This window comes from Ranitomeya variabilis, chromosome 1 (assembly GCF_051348905.1).
Source record: "Ranitomeya variabilis isolate aRanVar5 chromosome 1, aRanVar5.hap1, whole genome shotgun sequence".
Lineage (NCBI taxonomy): Eukaryota > Metazoa > Chordata > Amphibia > Anura > Dendrobatidae > Ranitomeya > Ranitomeya variabilis.
Window position 1 is genome coordinate 321,770,807 of NC_135232.1, and position 27,711 is coordinate 321,798,517.

Below are 27,711 nucleotides of genomic sequence, written 5' to 3' on the forward strand. Positions count from 1 at the left end.
CAACGTGCCTGTCTAGGATTCAGGCGCCTAGCAGACTCTAAATAAATGAGATTCTTGTGATCAGTCAAAACTAACACCTGATGTCTGGCACCCTCAAGCCAATGACGCCACTCCTCAAATGCCCACTTCATGGCCAAAAGCTCCCGATTACCAACATCATAGTTTCGCTCGGCGGCCGAAAATTTTCGAGAAAAGAACGCACAAGGTCTCATCACTGAGCAGTCGGAACTTTTCTGCGACAAAACCGCCCCCGCTCCGATCTCTGAAGCATCGACCTCAACCTGAAAGGGAAGAGAAACATCAGGCTGGCGCAACACAGGGGCAGACAAAAAGCGGCGCTTAAGCTCCCGAAAGGCCTCCACAGCAGCAGGGGACCAATTGGCAACATCAGCACCCTTTTTAGTCAAATCTGTCAGAGGTTTAGCAACGCCAGAAAAACCAGCTATAAATCGACGATAAAAATTAGCAAAGCCCAAGAATTTCTGAAGACTCTTCAGAGAAGTAGGCTGCGTCCAGTCATAAATAGCCCGAACCTTGACAGGGTCCATCTCAATAGAAGAAGGGGAAAAAATGTACCCCAAAAAGGAAATTTTTTGAACCCCAAAAACACACTTTGAACCCTTTACACACAAAGAATTCTCCCGCAAAACCTGAAAAACCCTCCTGACCTGCTGAACATGAGACTCCCAGTCATCAGAAAAAATCAAAATATCATCCAAATACACAATCATAAATTTATCCAAATAGTCACGGAAAATATCATGCATTAAGGACTGAAAGACCGAAGGTGCATTAGAAAGGCCGAAAGGCATTACTAAATACTCAAAATGGCCCTCAGGCGTATTAAATGCGGTTTTCCACTCATCCCCCTGCTTAATTCGCACCAAATTATACGCCCCACGAAGATCAATCTTAGAGAACCACTTAGCCCCCCTTATGCGAGCAAACAAATCAGTCAGCAAAGGCAACGGATACTGATATTTGACTGTAATTTTATTCAGGAGTCGATAATCAATACAAGGCCTCAAAGAGCCATCCTTTTTAGAGACAAAGAAAAAACCGGCTCCTAAAGGTGAGGAAGAAGGACGAATATGTCCCTTTTCCAGGGACTCCTTAATATACTCGCGCATAGCAGCATGTTCAGGTACAGATAGGTTAAACAAACGACCCTTTGGAAATTTACTGCCAGGAATCAGATCTATGGCACAATCACAATCCCTGTGGGGAGGGAGTGAACCAATTTTAGGCTCTTCAAAAATATCACGATAATCAGACAAAAATGCCGGAATCTCAGATGGAATAGATGACGAAATGGACACCAAAGGTATGTCCCCATGAGCCCCCCGACATCCCCAGCTTAACACAGACATAGCTTTCCAGTCAAGGACTGGGTTATGAGATTGTAACCATGGTAATCCAAGCACCAAAACATCATGTAAATTGTACAACACAAGGAAGCGAATCACCTCCTGATGGTCTGGAGTCATACGCATAGTCACTTGCGTCCAGAACTGTGGTTTATTACAAGCCAAAGGTGTAGAATCAATACCCTTCAGAGGTATAGGGACTTCCAGAGGCTCTAAATCAAACCCACAGCGCCTGGCAAAGGACCAGTCCATAAGACTCAGAGCGGCGCCAGAGTCCACATAGGCATCCACGGTAATAACTGATAATGAACAAATCAAGGTTACAGACAAAATAAATTTGGACTGTAAAGTGCCAATTGAAATAGACTTGTCAACCTTCTTAGTACGTTTAGAGCATGCTGATATAACATGAGCAGAATCACCACAATAGAAGCATAACCCATTTTTACGCCTATAATTATGCCGCTCGCTTCTGGACATAATTCTGTCACATTGCATTTTCTCTGGCGTCTCTTCAGAAGATACCACCAAATGGTGCACGGGTTTGCGCTCCCGCAAACGCCGATCAATCTGAATAGCCATTGTCATGGACTCATTCAGACCTGTAGGCGCAGGGAACCCGACCATAACATCTTTAACGGCATCAGAAAGGCCCTCTCTGAAATTTGCCGCTAGGGCGCACTCATTCCACTGAGTAAGCACAGACCATTTACGAAATTTTTGGCAGTATATCTCAGCTTCATCTTGCCCTTGAGATAGGGCTATCAAAGCTTTTTCAGCTTGAATCTCCAAATTAGGTTCCTCATAAAGCAACCCCAAAGCCAGGAAAAACGCATCCACATTGAGCAACGCAGGATCCCCTGGTGCCAATGAAAATGCCCAATTTTGAGGGTCACCTCGCAGCAAAGAGATTACAATCTTAACCTGCTGGACAGGATCTGGACAGGAGGTCTGAGAGAAAGGAATAATTTACAATTATATTTGAAATTCAGAAACCGAGATCTATCTCCGGAAAACACCTCTGGTGTAGGGATTTTAGGTTCAGAAATAGGAGTATGTATAACAAAATCTTGTAAATTTTGAACCTTCGTAGCAAGATTATTTAAACCTGCAGCCAAACTCTGAGGATCCATCTTTAAACAGGTGAGCTCAGAGCCATTCAAGGATAATAAGGAGAGAAAGGCAAAGGCTGTAATTAGAGCTGAAATACAACTGATCCAACTATGGAGCAAGCATAGGGGAAAAAAAAAAAAAAAATTACAGACTTCTTTTTTCTCTCCTTTCTTCTGCCAATAAGTTTAACACTGGCCGGTCATACTGTCATGGTTCCCAATGGCAAGGGAACGTCAGAAACATATAAATAACGGACGAGCTCTCGGGTGATGGAAACTCGAGCTGACCGTGAGCTAAATCTACCACACAACTAATAGTAGCCAGGGAGCATACCTACGACTTCCTAGATGCCGCGCGCCAGCCGGAGAACTAACTACGCCTGGTAGAGGAAGGAACAGACCTGGCTTACCTCTAGTGAAATTCCCCAAAGATGATAGCAGCCCCCCACATATATTAACGGTGATTTCAGAGGAAATGACATACACAGTATGAAAGTAGATTTAGCAAAGAGAGGTCCACTTACTAGATAGCAGAAGGATACAAAAGAGGACTTCACGGTCAACTGAAAACCCTTTCAAAAACCATCCTGAAATTACTTTAAGACTCCTGTGTCAACTCATCACACAGGAGTGGCAATTTCAGCCCACAAGAGCTTCCAGCCACAGAAAATGACAAAACTGTAAACTGGACAAAAGTACAAAAACGATAAGGACTAAGAGTCCACTTAGCTGATCAGCAGACTAGTAGCAGGAACATGCAACCGAAAGGCTCTGGTTACAATGATGACCGGCAAGGAAATGACTGGAGAGCAAGGCTAAATAGGAAACTCCCAAACACTGATGGAAGCAGGTGAACAGAAACAGCAAAGTGCAAACAAGTCACCAGTACCACCAGCAACCACCAGGGGAGCCCAAAAAGCGGATACACAACAGAATACTTACCAATCTGAAGAGGTGAGTACTCACTTCACTGACATTTTCCCCTTGTGCAGGCCCATGCCGTTGCTCCTCCTCAGAAGAAGATGACATTCTGATGAATGCAGAAAGAAAAAAATGGCAGAAATTAGGACATATAGAGACAGAAAATAGAAAGTAAAGACATTGGCTTTGGTACTCACATTGTTCATAGTGTTGATTCCTCCCAGGTTCCTGCGTCTGTCTGCTTTTGTTCCCAGTCTGCTGAGTTGTGGACTGCAAATGCCCACTCCCTCCTTTTATCAGTTTGTATGTGGGGGTTGGCTAATCATTGTCTAGACATGTTTTCCTGTGGTGCAACGCATGCGTTCACAAACGCAAGCAAACGCATGTGCTTGGGAACACATGCGTTCACATAGACCGTAATGCATTTTTTTGCCACATTCCTTCCGCTAACAACCGCATACGTTTCTAGGTGGCAAATTGACGCCTCTAAAATTACTACATGTAGCATTTACCGCGCCAAGCCGCAGATGACGAAACGACGCATGTGTCGTCAAACGCGGCAAAACGCAACCAATTACAGTCATCTGCGTCCCTAATGTTAAAGATAGGAATACACGACGCATGCGGAAAATTGCGACACAAACACTGCGGACACAACCGCAAATGTGAAACCAGCGTAAGGCATGGTCATCTCATTAACAGAATAGGCTCCAAAAGAAATAGTGAGAGAAGCTATAGTCTTATGGAACTGTGAATGTAGTGTTACCACTGCACGTGCACTCACTGGCAGACACAGACAGCAGAGGGCCCCTGCGCAATAACACTATATGGGCCCTTTGCTTTTCAATAGCCAATCATTATGCACAATCCAACCTGCTTTGGAGGTGGAATTGGCCCCCTTATATCTTGGGCCCTGTGTGGCTGCACAGGTCAGGTTGCACCAATGATATGTTCGGCCCTGTGTACAGTCATTCTTAGGATGGAGCCCCATGTAGTAGTGGTCAACGTTCGTGGATGCACATCTCCTATCATTTAGGCTAGCTGCATACAATATGGAAGTAGCAGCGCTTTGGACACAGCATATGATTGCTACATCCAAAGCGCTGCCTTCTATTGCATGCAAGTGAAATCCGCATGTGATCACTGAACTGTGTGGATTCACCGTGTCCAATACATTCTATGGGTGAAATCTCTCTTGCGGAGATGCCAGTCTCCACAAAAGTAATAGACATGTTGCGGTCCGGAAAGAGAGCCATCACATACTTCTGCCAGTGATTGTGCGGCTTCCAACTGGCATCACATCATCAGAGCAGCGGTTTCTCTCCCACTCTGCCAATATCATACTGATGGATAGCTGGCTCCCCACTGCATAACTGCGGGGAGCTAGCTGTCAATCAGCATGACATCAGCAATTACACCCCATCAACAAAGCTGCCTGGAAGAAGGGCTGCTCTGCTGAAGTGAGGTCAACTGAAGCAGTAGACTGGCTGTCAGGAGCAGTCCGTGACCACTCTGCGCTGGCGCCACACACAACTGGTAGGTCGTTATCAACTACCTGCCATTCAGTTCTTAGCCCCATTAGAAAATAATGAAATAGTCTTCATAACCCCTTTAACTTCTCTAAAAGATTTTTCATTTTTGAGTCTCCATTCTCTTCCTCCCCTTCTTCAAATGCATAATTTTTTTATTTTTCTGTTGATATAGGGTTTGTGTTTTCTTGACTGACGAGTTGTAGTTTTGAAAGTCATCATTCATTTTAATGAAAGCCAGGAAAAAAAATCCAAGTGCTACCTCCATATACAATAAACAAAAAAAGTTGTACTCTATAATGCTAAGGCATGGCAATATGAAATATGAATAGCAATACTGCTTCTGGATACTAGGAAAAAATGAGATGCACATAATTTGGCCAATTCATGCATGCCCAGCAACCAATGACTAGGTGGTCTCAAAACTGCTGGGTCCTAACGTGTCTCGTGTCTACACACATTGCAGATTTAGTGCATATTTGTTGCATTTTTTCTGCGCAGATTTTTGGCAAAATCTGATGCCAGCAAAGTAAATAAGAATCCTGATGTGTAATGCACACGACTATTTTTGATTTGCAGATTTGTTGCAGAAAATAATCTGCTGCATGTCAATTCTCTGTGCATTTTGCCCTGCGTTTTCCACCATTTTCTTCACTCCATTCAATCAAAAAACGGAAAGAAAACGCATAAAAACCGCACGTTTTGCAGCTACATTTTTCTGCGAAGAGATGCAGAAATGGTGCAGAAATTTTACTCAATGTCAAACTTCTCTTCCAAGCCCTGCCGTGCATCCAAACAGTAGTTTTCCCCCATATATGGGGTATCGGCATACTCTAAAAACTGCACAACAAATCTTCTGGTCCATTTTCTCCCGTTACCTTTGTGAAAATAAAAAATAAAAAATTGAGGGTTAAAGAAAAATTTTTGTGAAAACAAATAAAATGTAAATTTTTCCCTTCCATATTGAATTATTTCCTGTGAAGCACCTGAAAGGTTAATAAACTTTTTAGTATGGTTTTGAGGACTTTGAGGGGTACAATTTTTGAAATGGTGTTACTTTTGGCTATTTTCTGTCATATACGTCCCCCAAAGTCACTTCAAATGTGATGTGGTGCCTAAAAAATGATTTTTTAAAATTTTGTTGGAAAATAAGAAATTGCTGATCAACTTTTAACCCCTCTAACTCGCTAAGAAAAAAAGTTTCAAAAATTGTGCTGATGTAAAGTACACGTGATAAATTAACTATTATGTGTGAAATTTAGCCAAATTTTGGATATTTTCACAAATATCAAGGAAGCCATATCGAACAAATTTTACCACTATCATGAAAGTAAAATATATGTCTAGAAAACAATCACAGAATCAGATGGATTCATTGAAGCGTTCCAGAGTTATTACCTGATAAAGTGACACTGGTCAGAATTGAAAAAATTGACCTGGTCAGGAAGGTGAAAACAGGCTTCGAGGTGAAGGTGTAAATTCGTCTACTGCTGAATCTTATTGGTGGAGATGCCGGGTATCCCATAGATCCGATATGGATAACCTACCCCAAGGATTGGTCATCTATATCTTTTAAGCAGATAACCTCTTTAGTCCCTTAGGAATCATGTTTCTCATCCAGTGAGGCAGCAACTGATCTCTTAAGGCTATATTCACAATGTGACGACACAGCAATTATTCTTTATTAGGCCAGACGCATTTTTCTATGGTGGGTCAAAAGACATACACCATTGTTCATATGAGCCTGAACGTTGACTCTTGAATTGATATTTGTTGCAACTTATTGTGCTGCTAAGCTTAGAATACATGGTCACAGAGTAATTGAAGAAATCGATGGTCTCTAATATGTTGATTAACCATTGTATTAGTCCATGAAGCTTGTTGACCTGTAAACAGTGCAGGACAAACTATGCAGATTGATTGAATACTTGACCATTGCATTTGTCTTTCACTGTCTATATGTCAACAAGCTTCATGGACTACCTATGCAGATTGATTGAATACTTGAACAATGAGAGATGACCTCATCCCACCTTCCATCTGACCTGTGCATGTTGGCCTGAAGGAACAGTTGTGAACTATAAAAAGGGGATCTGCTCTGTTCCCACAGAGACTCTACATGAGAGTAGCCAATGAACCATGGCTCCAGCTGGAGAAATACAGAAATGCTCCATTGACCATAACTGAACCCATGGAGATGTTCAGAGAGGCAAGGTTGGGACAATCAGGTCACTTTGCCCAATGTAAACGTTTAGAGATGTTAAGTTGGGACAATCAGATCACCTGGGCACGTACCTCAATGGACTGTCAACTTCCTAAGCTTGACATTACCTCCTCTCTGTGGGTGCCCGCCAAAAGCGGGGCACCACTGGTAGGGGTAGTTGGCCCCAGACGCACCAAAGTTGTAGCTGCTCTAATCCCGACGAGCCAGTGGAAGAGGGTGACTCTGTAATTTGCACAATCTTGTGTATTTGCTGGGTCTGTACTATATGTTATTGTCTTTTGTGGTTCAATAAAGTATTACCACACTGTGTTACTCTCACCCTGTGTTGTCCGAGTGGTAATCTGCCCATGGGAAAGGAGTGCAGGCATTTAGTGGGTTGAGCCCTGGTCCTTGCGGTCTTTCTAAAGAGAGCCAGGCCAGCGGATGAGAGCACCCAATTACCCCTGTGTCTCTGCACACACGTTGCATTTTTACTGCGTGTTTTTATGCCATGCTTTTGTTACGTACAGTGGGTACGGAAAGTATTCAGACCCCTTTAAATTTTTCATTCTTTGTTTCATTGCAGCCTTTTTGCAAATTCAAAAAAGTTAATTTTTTCTTATTAATGTATACTCTGCACCCCATCTTGATTGAAAACATGGTCATAAGGATCCAGACCCTTTGCTCGGTATTGAGTAGAAGCACCCTTTTGAGCTAGTACAGCCATGAGTCTTCTTGGGAATGATGCAACAACTTTTTTCACACCTGGATTTGGGGATCATCTGCCATTCTTGACATAAAAAAAAGAAATGTAGAAATATTTGCAAATTTATTAAAAAAGAAAAACTGAACTATCACATGGTCATAAGTAGGGTTGAGCGAAACGGATCAGACAAATTCAAAAATCGCCGACTTTCGGCAAAGTCAGGTTTCATGAAACCCGACCCGATCCTAGTGTGGGATCGGCCATGAGGTCGCCGATCTGCGCGCAAAAGTCGCGTTTCATATGACGCTTTCAGCGCCATTTTTCAGCCAATGAAGGAGGACGCAGAGTGTGGGCAGCGTGATGACATAGGTCTCGGTCCCCACCATCTTAGAGAAGGGCATGACAGTGATTGGCTTGCTTTCTGTGGCGTCACAGGGGCTATAAAGGGGCGTGCACGCCGACCGCCATCTTCCGCCGATCTTAGCATAGGGAGAGGTTGCTGCAGCTTCATCAGAAGAAGGGATATAGTTAGGGAGGGAAGATTAACCCCCAAACTGCTTGTGCTGTAGCGATTTCCACTGTCCAACACCACCTTTTTTTTTGCAGGGACAGTGGAGGCTATATTTTTGTGCATCAGCTCTGTAGCTTATTAGGCTGCCTTATAAGGCTCCCTGACAGCTGCATTGCTGTTTGCACGCTGCTGTGCAAACCAACTGCTTTTTTAAAGCAAAAATCCTGTTGTTCCTTTCTGCACAGTTGTCTTGTTTATTTGTCAACACTTTTGTGTGCAGCAGTCCTTTTTATTGCTGCCATACTTGTCCTGAGATCATTGTAGGGAGATTGAAATTGTACTACAGTCCTTGTATTTTTTCATATATCTTCCAGCCACTTTCTGCCACTTGCATTGTGTTGTTTTATACACTGGGCCTGAGTTTTGGTTCAGTTTCCAAAAAAAAAGTGAGATTCAAATTCTCACAAAGTGGATATACCTCAGTCCTGTTAGTTTGTCGTATGTCAGCCAGCCACTTTCTGCCACTTAGATTGCGTTGTTATATACACTGGGCCTGAGTTTTGGTTCAGTCTCCCAAAAAAAAGTGAGATTCAAATTCTCACAAAGTGGATATGCTTCAGTCCTGTTAGTTTGTCATATATCAGCCAGCCACTTTCTGCCACTTGCATTGTGTTGTTTTATACACTGGGCCTGAGTTTTGGTTCAGTCTCCAAAAAAAAAGTGAGATTCAAATTCTCACAAAGTGGATATACTTCAGTCCTCTTAGTTTGTCGTATGTCAGCCAGCCACTTTCTGACACTTAGATTGCATTGTTATATACACAGGGCCTGAGTTTTGGTTCAGTCTCCCAAAAAAAGGGAGATTTAAATTCTCAACACGTTTATATACACCTTCTACCTTGTTTTACAGTACCATATAACGGTTGTTATTTTGGTTAGATTTTCCAAAAAATTAGGAAGTCTGGTGGAAGAGCCCGTGGGCGGTGGTTGCCAGCTGGTACTGATGGTGGTGGTACATCTGGTGGTAGTGGCAAAAGCACAATAGCACCTAAGGCTGGAGGTGTTGAGCCAGTGTCATCGTCTGGCTACACAAGGCCTCGAAGGGTCCCAACATGGCAGAGCTGTTAGAGGTGCACAAATCCGATGTGGGGTTGGACAGAGGGGTTTTATGACCAGGTTGTGGAGTGATTTCGCAATGACCGCTGACACGACAGGTACTGCTGCATCGATTCAAAGTGACAGGAGACAGCATTTGTCCAGTATGGTTACGAACTACTTTTCCTCCCTTATCGATGTTCTCCCTCACAGGTCATTCCCCTTTGATTACTGGGCATCTAAAATAAACACCTGGCCTGAATTGGCAGAATATGCATTACAGGAGCTCGCTTGCTCTGCTGCTAGTGTGCTATCAGAAAGAGTCTTCAGTGCTGCTGGTTCAATACTGACCGAAAAAGGACACGTCTGGCTACCCAAAATGTTGATGATCTAACCTTCATTAAAATGAACCAATCATGGATTTCAAATTATTTTGCCCCACCTTCCCCTGCTGACACGTAGCTTGCCTGAAAAATGCCTTGCTTTTGGCCTCCTCTTACTGACTTCTCCAATTCCTCCATTTGCAGCTGCTGAATGTCCACCATAGGCCATTTTTATACCTCCCTAAATGGGCTGACTCCCCCCACAGGGCCGTGGTCACCACCTGGCGCAAGCACCCGTGCGAATGCCGTTTGCCTGGACAGGTGGGTGGGCCCACTCTTGGGCGGCGGCACTGGCACAGGGTCCCTCATAGTACAATGAAGTGTCTCTGATGGTGGTGGTGCACAACCAACGTCAGACACCGTCGTAATATGAGGGGCCCTGTGCCAGTACCGCCGCCCACGAGAGAGTGTTACCCCCCAGCTCGAACAGTGCTCTACCACTTGCAATACTTACCTCTCCCTGCTCCACCCTAGTCTGTGCTGTTAACTGAACAAAGCAATGCCGCCTGTTTAGTCCTGTTACCACATTTGAACTGCATTTAGCCTACTTTATTATTTGGGCCTACTAACTGTGTCTGCCACTCATTACAGTTTTCCTCCACTGAACAAAGCAATGCCGCCTGTTTAGTCCTGTTACAACATTTGAACTGCATTTAGCCTACTTTATTATTTGGGCCTACTAACTGTGTCTGCCACTCATTACAGTTTTCCTCCACTGAACAAAGCAATGCCGCCTGTTTAGTCCTGTTACCAATTTTGAACTGCATTTAGCCTACTTTATTATTTGTGCCTATATCTGTGTTTCCTCCTCATCCTACCCATTGCCCAGCCACTGCTAGATGAGTCTGCTGGTACATTGACCCAGACCACTACCTTCCCCTTGCACTCTACACAGCCAGAATCTGACCCTGCTGAAAGTCAGGTTCCCCTTCCCGCATACTATACCACATTACACGGGGACAAAGAGGAAGGTGCAGATGAAAGTGCAGGCTCCTTCATCAGGTGGGGGGGCATACTCGTTGGCGATGTCACTGGCACAGGGCCCCTCATAGTACGCAAAGTGTCTCTGCCAGTGGGAGGCGCCACCCGCCGTCAAGAACACCGCCGTACTATGAGGGGCCCTGTGCCAGTGCCAACGAGTGGGCCCCCACTGCTTGCTCAGGATCACAGCACTTGCAAAGTTGAAATACTTACCTCTCCCTGCTCCACCGCTGTGACGTATTCCGCGTTTCTTGGGCCCACGAAAATTTTGAGCCTGCCCTACCCCCCACAACTTTAGCCAAATGACCCCCAGTTTTCAATGCCTATTATTATAAAGTAAATTAAGATTGACAAGCTTAAGTAATAAGAATTTATATTTTTGGCATTAAAACGGGCACTGTAGGTGTCTTCCTGTCCTCCACTTACTGCCGACTTTGATTCCCCATTGACTTGCATTGGGTTTCGTGTTTCAGTCGGCCCCCAACTTTTCACAATAATCGGCCGATTTCAACCGACCCGACTTTTGACAGTCGCGAAACCCGACTCGATCTGAAAAAAGTAAAAGTCGCTCAACTCTAGTCATAAGTATTCAGACCCTTTGCTCAGACACTCATATTTAAGTCACATGCTGTCCATTTCCTTATGATCCTCCTTGAGATCGTTCTACTCCTTCATTGGATTCCAGCTGTGTTCAATTAAACTGATAGGACTTGATTTGGAAAAGCACACATCTTCCAGTATCCGTTGTTTCAGATGTTGGGGACATCTGAAGACAATTGTCTATGCTGTAAAGATACGAGATGTGCAGCATCTGAAACAATGGATACTGGAAGCCTGTGCTAGCATTTCTTCTGCGTTGTTGCTATCAGTGTGTCAAGAGTGGGAAAATACGGTTGCACTGACAATCCAACACAATGGGCAGCACTTTGAACACATTTTATAAATGATCATAAACTTGTAAATAACTCACAAAAGAATAAAGTTACATTAAACCAAGCACACCATTGTTTTTCTTGTGAAATTCTCAATAAGTTTGATGTGTCACAGGACCCTCATTGCAAAAAATAAAGTTGGATCCAAAATGGCCGACTTCACAATGGCCACTATGGTCACCACTTATCTTGAAAAGTTTTCCCCCTCCCATATACTAATGTGCCACAAACAGGAAGTTGACATCACCAACCATTCCCATTTTATTTAGGTATATCCATATAAATGCCCCACCCTGTGTGTTAATGGTGGGGTACATATCTGTATTCGGGGGGAGACACATATACTGTATGTATACAATATATATGACCTTCTTATTTTCATCGATGCGAAGATCATCGTGACAAGGTGAGTCCTGGCTGGGAGATGTCACCATGAAGGTCTGTCCAGATGGAGAAGATGGAGAAGAAACAGGAGAAAGCGTCTCTAATCAGACGAGATGTCAGCGGTAAGTACCTAGATGTAAATATTATTCTGTATCTACACTGTATGACATGGAGTGATAATGTTTTCTGTAAAACCCCTTATTCTACATTTTCACATTTGTGTGAATTGTCCGTGTGCTTCCAGGTTTTTTTATCGGATGGTATACAGACTCATAGAGTTTTATAGGTCTTTTCACACATACATGAAAATCACAGATTGGAGAATGAGATCCGTGAGTGTCAGGGAATGTTCTGTTCTGATCCAATTTTGAGGATCAGAATAGGACCTGCTCAATGCGTCTGTAAAAGTCAGATACAGGAATGTAGCCTTATTATGTATAGCACAGTCCCTTAGTATATAGTATGCTCACTTATTATGTTTAACACCGTCCATAGTTACATAGTTTCCTCTTTTATTATGTACTAGATGGCAGCCCGATTCTAAAGAATCGGGAGTCTAGAATCCATATATACTTTATTTATTCAAATGTAAGAATAATACAATTAATAAATAATAGTAAGAAAGAACAAAAAATGGCTGCACTCACCAGCTCTTGACAATTCTTGTTATTTAAGGTACAGTTACACAGGATCCATGAACATGCTTATGAGGGGAGTGATGAAAGACATCAGACAACAACTTTGCGTGTTGTGGCAAATGCCACAACAACGGTTCTTTGCTTAAGAACAATAATGTAAATAATAAATAATATGTATCAATAACTATGTATATTGGTATGTTCTATGACATTTTAAAATATTTCATTATTATGTGGAAAAGCTCTTAGTACCCATACTGGCGCATACTTGTGTGCCCATCAGGTATTTTCACAGTAATTTTACATCTGATGGGTTGGTATGAAACGTTTTTAATCATCTCTTGGGCTTAGCTAAGCCTTCATTTTAAATAATTCTAATAAGTACAACAGAAATAAAAGCCTTTTTGTGTATCCAAATTTTTTGTGTTTATTTTTACAGAAGTGTAAAATTTAAGAAATCAACGTTCATAGTACACCGATGGGCTAATATAAGCATGCCCATCAACCACGTCACGGTAGCCTTTGAACTGATGGGTCCTAACTAACTGATTCCTATTTCTTAATACTCAAACCTCTTTCACATCTGCATGTTTCTGATATTTGCAGAAGTAATGTTAAAAACAATACAACTTCCACACTTGGCACCAAAGAACTGACCTACAACACACTTTCAGCAAGTGCCATGCAATGTAGATGAAGCTTGGAGTTAACTTGCAGTAAATGCGGCAAACGCGGCTTCGACAATTGCATTAAATGCAGCCACAACAAAAACACTGGTAAGTGGAGATTTTGTGGCGAAAACTGCAGAAACCACATGTGCCGCACCTGCCGCAAGTGAAGTACAAATTCCGTATACATTGCATGCAACTTACAGCAAGAGTGGCGTGGGTCAGCCCTTAGGCAGGAAGTGCAGAAATAGCCTTTTTTCCACCATAAATTCTCCAAATAGCAGAAAAATGTTGATGTGAAAGCAAAATCTCTATTCTTTCCCTATCTATCTAAATATGTACCTATCTATATATCTATTTCTATGTACAGAACACACCTGGAGATAGAGATGTGTGTGAACAGCCATCCCACCCGTCTCTTACCTGTTCACAAAAACCTCACCCTTTTTAAAAACAAAATGAAATCTCTCAGCAGCTATACTGCTGGAGCTTCAAATACAGGTTCCTATCACCAAATACAGGCATTTGGATGATACACATCTTACATCTTTTACTTAATGTGTGTTCTACTTACCTATAAAAATATGTATTGATATATCATATTTCTAAATTTATGTAGATATGATATAGAGTTATTAACCCTATATGCTAATGAGTACGTATGTTATATACGTATCTATATATATAATTGTCTAAGGGTTTTTCCGTCTGTCTGTCTGTCTGTCTTTCTGTCTGTCTTTCTGTCTGTCTGTCCTGGAAATCCCGCGTCTCTGATTGGTCGAGGCCGCCAGGCCTCGACCAATCAGAGACGGGCACAGCATGGCGACGATGATGTCATAAAGGTTGCCTCGACCAATCAGTGACGGGCACAGTCTGCCGTGAATTCGCCTCGACCAATCAGCGACGGGCACAGTATCGACGTAGATGTCATAATGGTTGCCATGGCGACGATGATGTCATAAAGGTTGCCTCGACCAATCAGCGACGGGCACAGTCTGCCGTGAATTCTGGAATCATCATTGTCCATATACTACGGGGACATGCATATTCTAGAATACCCGATGCATTAGAATCGGGCCACAGTCTAGTTTCCTACATAAGTACTTAAAATCTATATGTCTATGGCTACACTAATTTTTTTTGTTTTTGTTTTTTTTCCTTATCTCTATACATAGAATTTCCCTATTGCTGTCTATGTTATTAGAAAAACTGAATAATGAAAAAAAAGAAAAGTAACTTTAAAATATTTTTGTAGATAATATTACGTGTGAAGACTTTAGTACTATCAGCCAATAATTGTCTTTGAAGTGGTGTATTAACCACTTTAACCCTCACATTGCAACATTGCTTCACCCTGGAAAAAGCAACATACAATTGACCATGGGCAAAAGCAGGTTCTGGTAGATAAATGCCAACTCGATGGAGGGTCTGGCCTTGAGATTTATTTATGGTCATTGCAAATGCGGGCTTGATGGGAAATTGTCTCCGTCTTAATTTAAAAGGTAATCCAGTCTCTGATGGACACAAATCAATTCGTGGAATGAATACCACATTTCCTGCTGCTGACCCACTAATTACTTTAGCCAGTATGATATTGGCATGTAAGGCAGTGACAATGAGCCGCGTACCATTGCAGAGACCTTTGTTCGTGTTCAGATTACGTAATAACATGACAATGGTGCCAATTTTAAGTTTCAGCCGATGTGAAGGCATTCCAGTTGGTGTTAGTGAATTCAAAAACTCAAGTGGGTATTGATCGAGGTCATCAGCTTCATCAGGATCGATGGAATCATCACTGATATATTCAGTATAGTCACCTATCAATAAATCCATGACTTGGGAATTGACTTTCTCAACGTCCTCATTTTTTGGACATAAAATTGCATGAGATGCAGCTGTATTTATGCTTTCGGTGTCATTCACATCAATACAAAGATTATCTCCAAAAATTTCAATTATTAAAGAGCCAGTGCATACCATGTCTGGAGGAATTTCAATTACATCATCTCCAAGGTTATGTTCATTAGATAGTTCACCATTTCCCAGTTGAAGCAACCAACTGCTGTAGTGAGGATCAATGGAGCGCATGTTGTTAATAAGTGGCAGGCGAGTAAAATGTTGCCAGTGTTGTGAATATTTTATACAGCTCTCTACAACATCAGTTCTTGTCCCATGAGGGATGACAGGAAGACATTGTCTAAAGTCGCCTCCAAAAACAATCACTTTACCTCCAAACGGTGTTTTTTCTTTGTGAGCTACATTTGTTGTCATGACATCACGTAAAACTCTATCAATGACATGCAATGCATATTTGGATAGCATTGTGCACTCATCAATAATAAAAAGTTTAGTGCTGTGCAAATCTTTTGCTGCATCGGTATCATTCTTAATCCTGGAAACAGATGTTTCATTCACAGGAATTGGAATCCCATAAAGAGAATGAATGGTTCCTCCACCTTGTAGCAAGTTGGCGGCAATTCCAGTAGTGGCAGCAGGTGACACAATGTCTCCTTGTCCTCTTAGCTGATGTAGGAGTAGATGATATAGGTACGTTTTTCCGCTGCCACCAGGACCATCAAGGAAAAACCACTTTGCTGTAGAATTAGTGTCTTCTAAAGCTTGAGTGATAGCATCAAAAGCAAAAAGTTGGTCCTCATTTAGAGTAGCTTTCATTTCAGCAGCTGCTGATAACTCATAATCTTTATCATACTGTGGGAGGAGGTGTTGTTTCTTGACCGGACGTGGCAAATTAAAATCAGTATAAGTTTTGCCATGAGCTTTAAGAACATGTTGGACATCTGTCATAGCATAGCCTTCACAATTGACACACTCCAGAGTGTCGGAGTGGTATGCATAGCAGTAGTCTTCTACAAAGTGTTCCTTAAATTCATCCCATAAGTCCCGAGGTTTAGCTGGAGGACCAAAAATACAAATGTAGGCAAACATGTCACGTAGCTGTGCTGGCATGTTGAGAATACTGGCATCAAGTAATGTATTTCTCCACAGACTATCATCAAATAGTAAGCCAAGAGCTAATGCCGCATCTTTGAAGGTTTCATGTGTGACTCCGTGTACAGTTTTTATGCTGTCAAAACTGGTTGCACCTTTGACATGTAACAATAACAATCTTAAATAGTAGCGTTCTTGGTCTTTCACACTGACAGTATACATTCGTCCAATCACAGAACCACCTGCTCGCTTTCTAACTTCCCAAGAACCTTCTTTCCAAACATAGTTTTCGGGAATTTCACGGTCTAAATAAATATGAGCATGATGGTCGTTCTGATTAAGCTTGAAGTAGGCCATAAGTGTAGAATTTTGATGGAGCTTTTGTTTGATGTTTCCAATAGAGTCATCCTCATGAAAATAGAGTGGCTGAGAATGCGGTAGATGTACAGCAAGGCGAATGATGCTATGAGATTGTTTATGCATTGGATATGAGAATATTCGCCAAGCTGCCTCTGGTGCACTGACATATCTTGAATCCATGAATTGGTGTGTTTCATCATGTTGGATGTTAGTCTGGCAGATTTCAAGATTGGCTTTATCATGTCCTTTGTAGACGTATTTAAATAAATATTTCACAGCCTGAATGGAACCACAAACTTCGACATTTATATGGCACTTGTATTTTAATAGCGGGAACGGATTATATGGAACCACCCACGAATTGTCAATCATGTTAGAATGGTGTTGAAAAGATGGGCCAAAGTGTCTGCGATAAGTAGGATAGGCGTCCTTAGCTATGATGGTTCTTGGTTGCAAATCTTTAGGGAAACCTTTTGTACACTTCCCCAGATCCATACAGGGAGAATTTGGGTTGTGTTCTCCACACGGACCATGAATCATATGTTGGAGAACAATTTTATGGAGCTGAGGGTAGTGGGTAGGATTGGGAATTTCAGCCCACACTGTATTGTCTATGTCCTCCTCAGTCCTTAATTTGGAGTTGCTGTCCAGAATAATCAAAATGTGAGCGTGTGGAAGGCCACGTTTTTGAAATTCAATTACATGAACCATAGCGCAAACTTTCCCAAATAATCCGTTGTTAATGTCTTTTAAGAGTGCTTCCAGTTTTATTTTGAAAACACGTGCCACCAAATCAGGTCTATGTTCCACACGCTGCCAAGGTTCCAAATTCTCAGTAATCTCATTCCATTTCGGATTACAGGTCATGGTGATGAATAGATCAGGACGACCATATTTAGTCACAATAGCCATGGCATCCTGGTACCGCTGCTGCATATTCCTGGGACTGCCTTCAAACGAAGATGGTAAAATGACCGTTTTTCCAATGGGGATGCCCTTCTCAATGGATTTTTTCTGGAGATGTTCCTGGAGTACACAATAATCCTCTACTTTCAAATCCTTTTGGTGTTGACGGATATAATTTAGGCGATTTGCCTCGATTTTCACATAAGCATCCACTAAGTACTGCTGAGTGAGTTTGCCACCATTCAGGAGTGGATTAAACTGATTACGGACAGACAGCACATAGCAGTAATATTGCAGTTGTGTAACTCTGCGTGGACTTTGCCCTTGTTGCTTGAGGCCATCATGCCAGCCCTGGTCTCCGTAAGGGAAAAATAAAGGATAGAGTAAAGCATCTAAATTACTGTGTAGAATGCTGACCTGTTGTGTTCTTGGCACCAAAGGATTTTTGGGGTCCGGTTGTAAATGTATTAAAATATCACGATTAAATGGTGGCTCTCCATTGTCATTTTCAAATACGACAGCAACTTCATTGACAGTTGGATTATTATATCGGCGAGGGTCTTGATTCCGATCTTGTTTAAGGGCCATGATGATATTTGGCATGAGAGTGCCATTAGCTTCAGCTTTAAGATGTTCTTCATGTTCCACATCTCGTAACATTTTGTAGGCAGCAACAAAGGGATTCACATTGTCTAACTGAAGAGCAATTATACTCATCAAAGTGGGATGACATTTTTGATTTTGTTCACAGTTTAAACGTTGTTCATTCGCGGTAGCGGTATCCAAAATATACAGTTGGGCATAAGCTGGAACTTGATCATCACTGGGATGTAGGGTTCCAGTACGATGATATATTTGTCCATGTATACGGAAACAGTAAGGGCCATGTCCAGGTGGAGGGGATATATTGGCACCCATGGAGGCGAAAGCAAATGAGCTGTTAATACTATGAATATTTTCCATGAGATTCTTACTGAACTCACTCTCCCCTGTCAGCAATCGTTTAAAGACCTCGGGATATTGGGGTATAGGTATATGCACTTTACTCTTGTGACAACACAGAGTAAAATTTTTATCTGCTGGTATCTCAGCATTAAAATGTAATGCTTGACAATGTTCACATAAATAGTTCATAGGACCACAGGAGTGTTCTACTATGGTACTGTCATCATTAGTAAAACCTGTAGGATGTTGAGGTACAGGTTGTGGTAACGGAGCATTGGAATGTTTCTTTAAGCCAACATATATAAAGCGTGGACCTGGTAGAGGATCTTCACTGTCCACAGATTCAATCACTGAGGAGTTGGAAGGTGTATCGTGGTCAGGGTTTATTAATATGGAGGTGCAAGCGGTTTTTTTGCGCCGTTCACGGCGTGCACCAGCTGCATTTGGTAATGGTTTGTTTGTTGCCTTAGAAGAGTCAGGTGTGAAGCATGTCTTATAAGCAGACTTAACGGTGTACAGGCGACGGCGTTTATCATTTGGAGTGTAAGTAGGACAGTGTTTGCGCTTACGTGCAGATTTACCAACGGTTAAAGGAGCTTCAGGCTGCACACATTCTATGAATGGAGACAAAGAAGCTGTATTGTGGGCAGAATCTATGACTGAGGACGTGGAAATATTATGTTTGCAACGTTGAGAGCGTGCAGCAGCAGCTTTATTACTTAATCGATTAGTTTTGTCCTCAAAAGACTCATTAGTAATGCGTTTATTGCAAGCAGCATTAACAGTGTCCAGGCGCTTCTGTCTGTCCTCTGTAGTCTCGTTAGCACGCTGTTTGCGCTTACGTGCGGCATCGGCGGCTTTTCGCTCTGCGTCATTGGTATACTTATTATCAGACCTGATGTTACGTGCGCCATCAGCAGCTTTGGGCTCTGTGTCATTAGTATACTTAACAGTGTCCAGGCGCTTGCATCTATCCTCTGTACTCTTGTTAGCACGCTGTTTGCGCTTACGTGCAGCATTGGTGTCTTTTCGCTGTGCGTCATTGGTATACTTATTATCAGACCTGATGTTACGTGCGCCATCAGCAGCTTTGGGCTCTGTGTCATTAGTATACTTAACAGTGTCCAGGCGCTTGCATCTATCCTCTGTACTCTTGTTAGCACGCTGTTTACGCTTACGTGCAGCATCGGCGGCTTTTCGCTCTGCGTCATTGGTATACTTATTATCAGACCTGATGTTACGTGCGCCATCAGCAGCTTTGGGCTCTGTGTCATTAGTATACTTAACGGTGTCCAGGCGCTTGCATCTCTCCTCTGTACTCTTGTTAGCACGCTGTTTGCACTTACGTGCAGCATCGGCGGCTTTTCGCTCTGCATCATTACCATACTTTATATCACACCTGATCTTACGTGCGCCATCAGCAGCTTTGGACTCTGTGTCATTAGTATACTTAACAGTATCCAGGCGCTTGCATCTATCCTCTGTACTCTTGTTAACACGCTGTTTGCGCTTACATGTGGCATCGGCGGCTTTTCGCTCTGCATCATTACCATACTTTATATCAGACCTGATCTTACGTGCGCCATCAGAAGCTTTACAATCTGTGTCATTAGTATACTTAACAGTATCCAGGCGCTTCCATCTATCCTCTGTACTCTTGTTAACACGCTGTTTACGCTTACGTGTGGCATCGGCGGCTTTTCGCTCTGCATCATTACCATACTTTATATCAGACCTGATCTTACGTGCGCCATCAGCAGCTTTGGACTCTGTGTCATTACTATACTTAACAGTGTCCAGGCGCTTGCATCTATCCTCTGTACTCTTGTTAGCACGCTGTTTACGCTTACGTGCGGCATCGGCGTCTTTTTGCTCTGCATTATTAGTATACTTTATATCAGACCTAATCTTACGTGCGCCATCAGCAGCTTTGGGCTCTGTGTCATTAGTATCCTTACTATTAGAGCTCATGTTGGCTAAGCTAAACAGCTTTAAGCGTGGTGGTGGCAAACAACAGGTTAATAAGAGGCAGTGTCAGGTAGTAGGAAAATAGCCAGTTAATAATAGGCAATAGTTCTTTGCAGGAATACAGATATTAATAAATAGGCAGTTTATATTGCAGAGAAATTGCTGGGCAATAATGGACAATGTCCTTATGTGGCAAATAATAGAGCAATATACCCAGTGTGGCAAAGAAGAGGTTAATAAACGGCAATCTCTCAGTATAACAGTCAGTGAATAATAGGCAGTATATGGAGAAAACACCAAACAAAAGTTCAAAATTGGTGTGAAAATGTCACTGAACCACTTCACAACTAAATATATATAGTTTTGGTAAATGGTATTATCATTTTTTTGACGAAATTCGGCAGGAGCTTGAAGAGCGACGTCACTGGGACCGCCTCCACGCAGTAGAAACTTGCTGTGAGGTAAAAATTAAAAAATCACACCAAAATGGCGGGCGGAGTGTGTCACAGTACGGCACATTTCTGATTGGTCGCTCGCGGCAGGCGGCAACCAATCAGAAAAGTGCCGCGCACCACGAAGGCATATATCTTTGTCCACCCTGAGCGGGTGTAGGACGCTGGTGACGTCACTTATCTCCGGACATTATCTCCGGACAAAGCCACGGAAGTTGGCACAAATTGCCGGAAGTAGTATTCTAGGCAATTATATATTAGATTTTAATGTTATCAGTGTTTACCTTTGAACGTTTATATTGTATTGTCCTGTCACCAGCCATGTGTACGATTATCGGCCGAAAGCCTCTCTGGAACCAATAATCACCCCATGTAAAGGTATCTTTATAAGTTAAAGATTCAGAATACTATGACTTTTATCATATCCTGAACAGTCAAGTTTTTTATGAACCGTTAAGGTTTTCTGGTTGAAGTAAAAAAAACTCTGAGTGTTTACAGTTTGAAACCATAAAATGTTGAAAAATTATGTCATTCTTGAGTATATCACTCAATGGTGCTCATAAACGTGTCAAATTTGATCTATAATATACTTTAATATACGTTACTTTAATCTTTAATATACTTAAGAACAGGGCCCCAGACATCACACAGGGGGTCTGAAACACCGCACAGTGGTCCAAAATATCGCTGTGCTCTGCCTGGGGCCCCATATGCTGCCTGGGGCCCCTGTGCTCTGCCTGGGGCCCCATATGCTGCCTGGGGCCCCTGTGCTCTGCCTGGGGCCCCTGTGCTCTGCCTGGGGCCCCATGTTCTGCCTGGGGCCCCTGTGCTCTGCCTGGGGCCCCATATGCTGCCTGGGGCCCCTGTGCTCTGCCTGGGGCCCCTGTGCTCTGCCTGGGGCCCCATGTTCTGCCTGGGGCCCCTGTGCTCTGCCTGGGGCCCCTGTGCTCTGCCTGGGGCCCCATATGCTGCCTGGGGCCCCTGTGCTCTGCCTGGGGCCCCTGTGCTCTGCCTGGGGCCCCATGTTCTGCCTGGGGCCCCTGTGCTCTGCCTGGGGCCCCATATGCTGCCTGGGGCCCCTGTGCTCTGCCTGGGGCCCCTGTGCTCTGCCTGGGGCCCCATGTTCTGCCTGGGGCCCCTGTGCTCTGCCTGGGGCCACTGTGCTCTGCCTGGGGCCCCATATGCTGCCTGGGGCCCCTGTGCTCTGCCTGGGGCCCCTGTGCTCTGCCTGGGGCCCCATGTTCTGCCTGGGGCCCCTGTGCTCTGCCTGGGGCCACTGTGCTCTGCCTGGGGCCCCATATGCTGCCTGGGGCCCCTGTGCTCTGCCTGGGGCCCCTGTGCTCTGCCTGTGGCCCCTGTGCTCTGCCTGGGGCCCCTGTGCTCTGCCTGGGGCCCCATATGCTGCCTGGGGCCCCTGTGCTCTGCCTGGGGCCCCATATGCTGCCTGGGGCCCCTGTGCTCTGCCTGGGGCCCCTGTGCTCTGCCTGGGGCCCCATGTTCTGCCTGGGGCCCCATGTTCTGCCTGGGGCCACTGTGCTCTGCCTGGGGCCCCATAGGCTGCCTGGGGCCCCTGTGCTCTGCCTGGGACCACTGTGCTCTGCCTGGGGCCCCTGTGCTCTGCCTGGGGCCCCTGTGCTCTGCCTGGGACCACTGTGCTCTGCCTGGGGCCCCATATGCTGCCTGGGGCCCCTGTGCTCTGCCTGGGGCCCCATATGCTGCCTGGGGCCCCTGTGCTCTGCCTGGGGCCACTGTGCTCTGCCTGGGGCCCCATATGCTGCCTGGGGCCCCTGTGCTCTGCCTGGGGCCCCTGTGCTCTGCCTGGGGCCCCATATGCTGCCTGGGGCCCCTGTGCTCTGCCTGAGGCCACTGTGCTCTGCCTGGGGCCCCATATGCTACCTGGGGCCCCTGTGCTCTGCCTGGGGCCCCATATGCTGCCTGGGGCCCCTGTGCTCTGCCTGGGACCACTGTGCTCTGCCTGGGGCCCCATATGCTGCCTGGGGCCCCTGTGCTCTGCCTGGGGCCACTGTGCTCTGCCTGGGGCCCCATATGCTGCCTGGGGCCCCTGTGCTCTGCCTGGGGCCCCATATGCTGCCTGGGGCCCCTGTGCTCTGCCTGGGGCCACTGTGCTCTGCCTGGGGCCCCATATGCTGCCTGGGGCCCCTGTGCTCTGCCTGGGGCCCCATATGCTGCCTGGGGCCCCTGTGCTCTGCCTGGGGCCCCTGGGCTCTGCCTGGGGCCCCATGTTCTGCCTGGGGCCCCTGTGCTCTGCCTGGGGCCACTGTGCTCTGCCTGGGGCCCCATATGCTGCCTGGGGCCCCTGTGCTCTGCCTGGGGCCCCATATGCTGCCTGGGGCCCCTGTGCTCTGCCTGGGGCCCCTGTGCTCTTCCTGGGGCCCCATGTTCTGCCTGGGGCCACTGTGCTCTGCCTGGGGCCCCATAGGCTGCCAGGGGCCCCTGTGCTCTGCCTGGGACCACTGTGCTCTGCCTGGGGCCCCATAGGCTGCCTGGGGCCCCTGTGCTCTGCCTTGGGCCACTCTGCTCTGCCTGGGGCCCCATATGCTGCCTGGGGCCCCTGTGCTCTGCCTGGGGCCCCATATGCTGCCTGGGGCCCCTGTGCTCTGCCTGGGGCCCCTGTGCTCTGCCTGGGGCCCCATGTTCTGCCTGGGGCCCCTGTGCTCTGCCTGGGGCCACTGTGCTCTGCCTGGGGCCCCATATGCTGCCTGGGGCCCCTGTGCTCTGCCTGGGGCCCCATATGCTGCCTGGGGCCCCTGTGCTCTGCCTGTGCTCTGCCTGGGGCCCCATGTTCTGCCTGGGGCCCCTGTGCTCTGCCTGGGGCCACTGTGCTCTGCCTGGGGCCCCATATGCTGCCTGGGGCCCCTGTGCTCTGCCTGGGGCACCATATGCTGCCTGGGGCCCCTGTGCTCTGCCTGGGGCCCCATGTTCTGCCTGGGGCGACTGTGCTCTGCCTGGGGCCCCATAGGCTGCCTGGGGCCCCTGTGCTCTGCCTGGGACCACTGTGCTCTGCCTGGGGCCCCATATGCTGCCTGGGGCCCCTGTGCTCTGCCTGGGGCCACTGTGCTCTGCCTGGGGCCCCATATGCTGCCTGGGGCCCCTGTGCTCTGCCTGGGGCCCCATATCCTGCCTGGGGCCCCTGTGCTCTGCCTGGGGCCCCATAGGCTGCCTGGGGCCCCTGTGCTCTACCTGGGACCACTGTGCTCTGCCTGGGGCCCCATATGCTGCCTGGGGCCCCTGTGCTCTGCCTGGGGCCACTGTGCTCTGCCTGGGGCCCCATATGCTGCCTGGGGCCCCTGTGCTCTGCCTGGGTGTAGGACACTGGTGACGTCACTTATCTCCGGACATTAGCTCCGGACATTAGCTCCGGACATTAGCTCCGGACAAAGCCACGGAAGTTGGCACAAATTGCAGGAAGTAGTATTCTAGGCAATTAATCTCCGGACATTAGCTCCGGACATTAGCTCCGGACATTAGCTCCGGACATTAGCTCCGAACTTTATCTCCGAACATTAGCTCCGGACAAAGCCACGGAAGTTGGCACAAATTGCAGGAAGTAGTATTCTAGGCAATTATATATTAGATAACACCGTCCTTTCTTATGTACCTTCCTCTCTAGTTATATATGGTGCCGTGCCTTATTATATAGCTTCCTCTGCTGTTATATACAGTTCTGTCTCTTACATAGTGTATTCTTGTTATTTTTGTTATTCACACTGCCCTCTTTTATTACATAGTCCCCTCTCTTGTAAGATATAAAATGACTGCTGATGGTGCAGCTGGTGACCAGATGACTAGTCCGTCAGCTCCTCCATTAGAAAAGAGGCTTTCCCGTGCTCCATCAGCCGTCATTGCATTATAGAGGTAACAAGACAGGACGGTATGTAATAAAGACAGGGCTCTATATAATCTGATATGTAAGGGACGGTGCTGTACATAACAAGAGAGGGCACTGTGTAATAAGGAACGGCAATATACATAGCAAACGACACTATCTATATACACTCACCGGCCACTTTATTAGGTACACCATGCTAGTAACGGGTTGGACCCCTTTTGCCTTCAGAACTGCCTCAATTCTTCGTGGCATAGATTCAACAAGGTGCTGGAAGCATTCCTGAGAGATTTTGGTCCATATTGACATGATGGCATCACACAGTTGCCGCAGATTTGTCGGCTGCACATCCCAAAGATGCTCCATACAAGGCAGGATGGATCCATGCTTTCATGTTGTTTACGCCAAATTCTGACCCTACCATCCGAATGTCGCAGCAGAAATCGAGACTCATCAGACCAAGCAACGTTTTTCCAATCTTCTACTGTCCAATTTCGATGAGCTTGTACAAATTGTAGCCTCAGTTTCCTGTTCTTAGCTGAAAGGAGTGGTACCCGGTGTGGTCTTCTGCTGCTGTAGCCCATCTGCCTCAAAGTTCGACGCACTGTGCGTTCAGAGATGCTCTTAGGCCTACCTTGGTTGTAACGGGTGGCGATTTGAGTCACTGTTGCCTTTCTATCAGCTCGAACCAGTCTGCCCATTCTCCTCTGACCTCTGGCATCAACAAGGCATTTCCGCCCACAGAACTGCCGCTCACTGGATTTTTTTTCTTTTTCGGACCATTCTCTGTAAACCCTAGAGATGGTTGTGCGTGAAAATCCCAGTAGATCAGCAGTTTCTGAAATACTCAGACCAGCCCTTCTGGCACCAACAACCATGCCACGTTCAAAGGCACTCAAATCACCTTTCTTCCCCATACGGATGCTCGGTTTGAACTGCAGGAGATTGTCTTGACCATGTCTACATGCCTAAATGCACTGAGTTGCCGCCATGTGATTGGCTGATTAGAAATTAAGTGTTAACAAGAAGTTGGACAGGTGTACCTAATAAAGTGGCCAGTGAGTGTATATATAATTGTCTAAGGGTTTTTCTGTCTGTCTGTCTGTCTGTCCTGGAAATCCCGCGTCTCTGATTGGTCGAGGCCTCCAGGCCTCGACCAATCAGCGACGGGCACAGCATGGCGACGATGATGTCATAAAGGTCGCCTCGACCAATCAGCGACGGGCACAGTCTGCCGCGAATTCGCCTCGACCAATCAGCGACGGGCACAGTATCGACGTAGATGTCATAATGGTTGCCATGGCGACGATGATGTCATAAAGGTTGCCTCGACCAATCAGCGACGGGCACAGTCTGCCGCGAATTCTGGAATCATCATTGTCCATATACTACGGGGACATTCATATTCTAGAATACCCTATGCATTAGAATTGGGCCACAGTCTAGTGTAATATATATACATGTATGTGTGTGCGGCTGTACATATATATGCAGTATATTATATTTAAATATATATATACAGTACAGACCAAAAGTTTGGACACACCTTCTCATTTAAAGATTTTTCTGTATTTTCATGACTATGAAAATTGTAAATTCACACTAAAGGCATCAAAACTATGAATTAACACATGTGGAATTATATACTTAACAAAAAAAGTGTGAAACAACTGAAAATATGTCTTATATTCTAAGTTCTTCAAAGTAGCCACCTTTTGCTTTGATGACTGCTTTACACACTCTTGGCATTCTCTTGATGAGCTTCAAGAGGTAGTCACCGGAAATGGTCTTCCAACAATCTTGAAGGAGTTCCCAGAGATGCTTAGTAGTGATGAGCGAGTGTATTCGTTGCTTGGGATTTCCCGAGCATGCTGGGGTGCTCGGAGATATAGTTTTTTTCGCCTCAGTTGCATGATTTTCGGCTTCCAGATAAGCTGAATACATGTGAGGAATGCCTGTTTGTTAGGGAATTCCCACATGTATTCAGCATATCTGGAAGACGTAAATCATGCAACTGAGGCGAAAAAAACTATATCTCTGAGCAATAACAAATACTCGGAGGTCACCTGAGCGTGCTTGGGAAATCCCGAGCAAAGAGTACACTCGCTCATCACTAATGCTTAGCACTTGTTGGCCCTTTTGCCTTCACACTGCGGTCCAGCTCACCCCAATCCATCTCGATTGGGTTCAGGTCTGGTGACTGTGGAGGCCAGGTCATCTGGCGTAGCACCCCATCACTCTCCTTCTTGGTCAAATAGCCCTTACACAGCCTGGAGGTGTTTGGGGTCATTGTCCTGTTGAAAAATAAATGATAGTCCAACTAAACGCAAACCAGATGGAATAGCATGCCGCTGTAAGATGCTGTGGTAGCCATGCTGGTTCAGTATGCCTTCAATTTTGAATAAATCCCCAACAATGTCACCAGCAAAGCACCCCCACACCATCACACCTCCCCCTCCATGCTTCACGGTGGGAACCAGGCATGTAGAGTCCATCCATTCACCTTTTCTGCGTCGCACAAAGACACGGTGGTTGGAACCAAAGATCTCAAATTTGGACTCCTCAGACCAAAGCACAGATTTCCACTGGTCTAATGTCCAATTCTTGTGTTCTTTAGCCAAAACAAGTCTCTTCTGCTTGTTATCTGTCCTTTGCAGTGGTTTCCTAGCAGCTATTTTACCATGAAGGCCTGCTGCACAAAGTCTCCTCTTAACAGTTGTTGTAGAGATGTGTCTGCTGCTAGAACTCTGTGTGGCATTGACCTGGTCTCTAATCTGAGCTGCTGTTAACCTGGGATTTCTGAGGCTGGTGACTCGGATAAACTTATCCTCAGAAGCAGAGGTGACTCTTGGTCT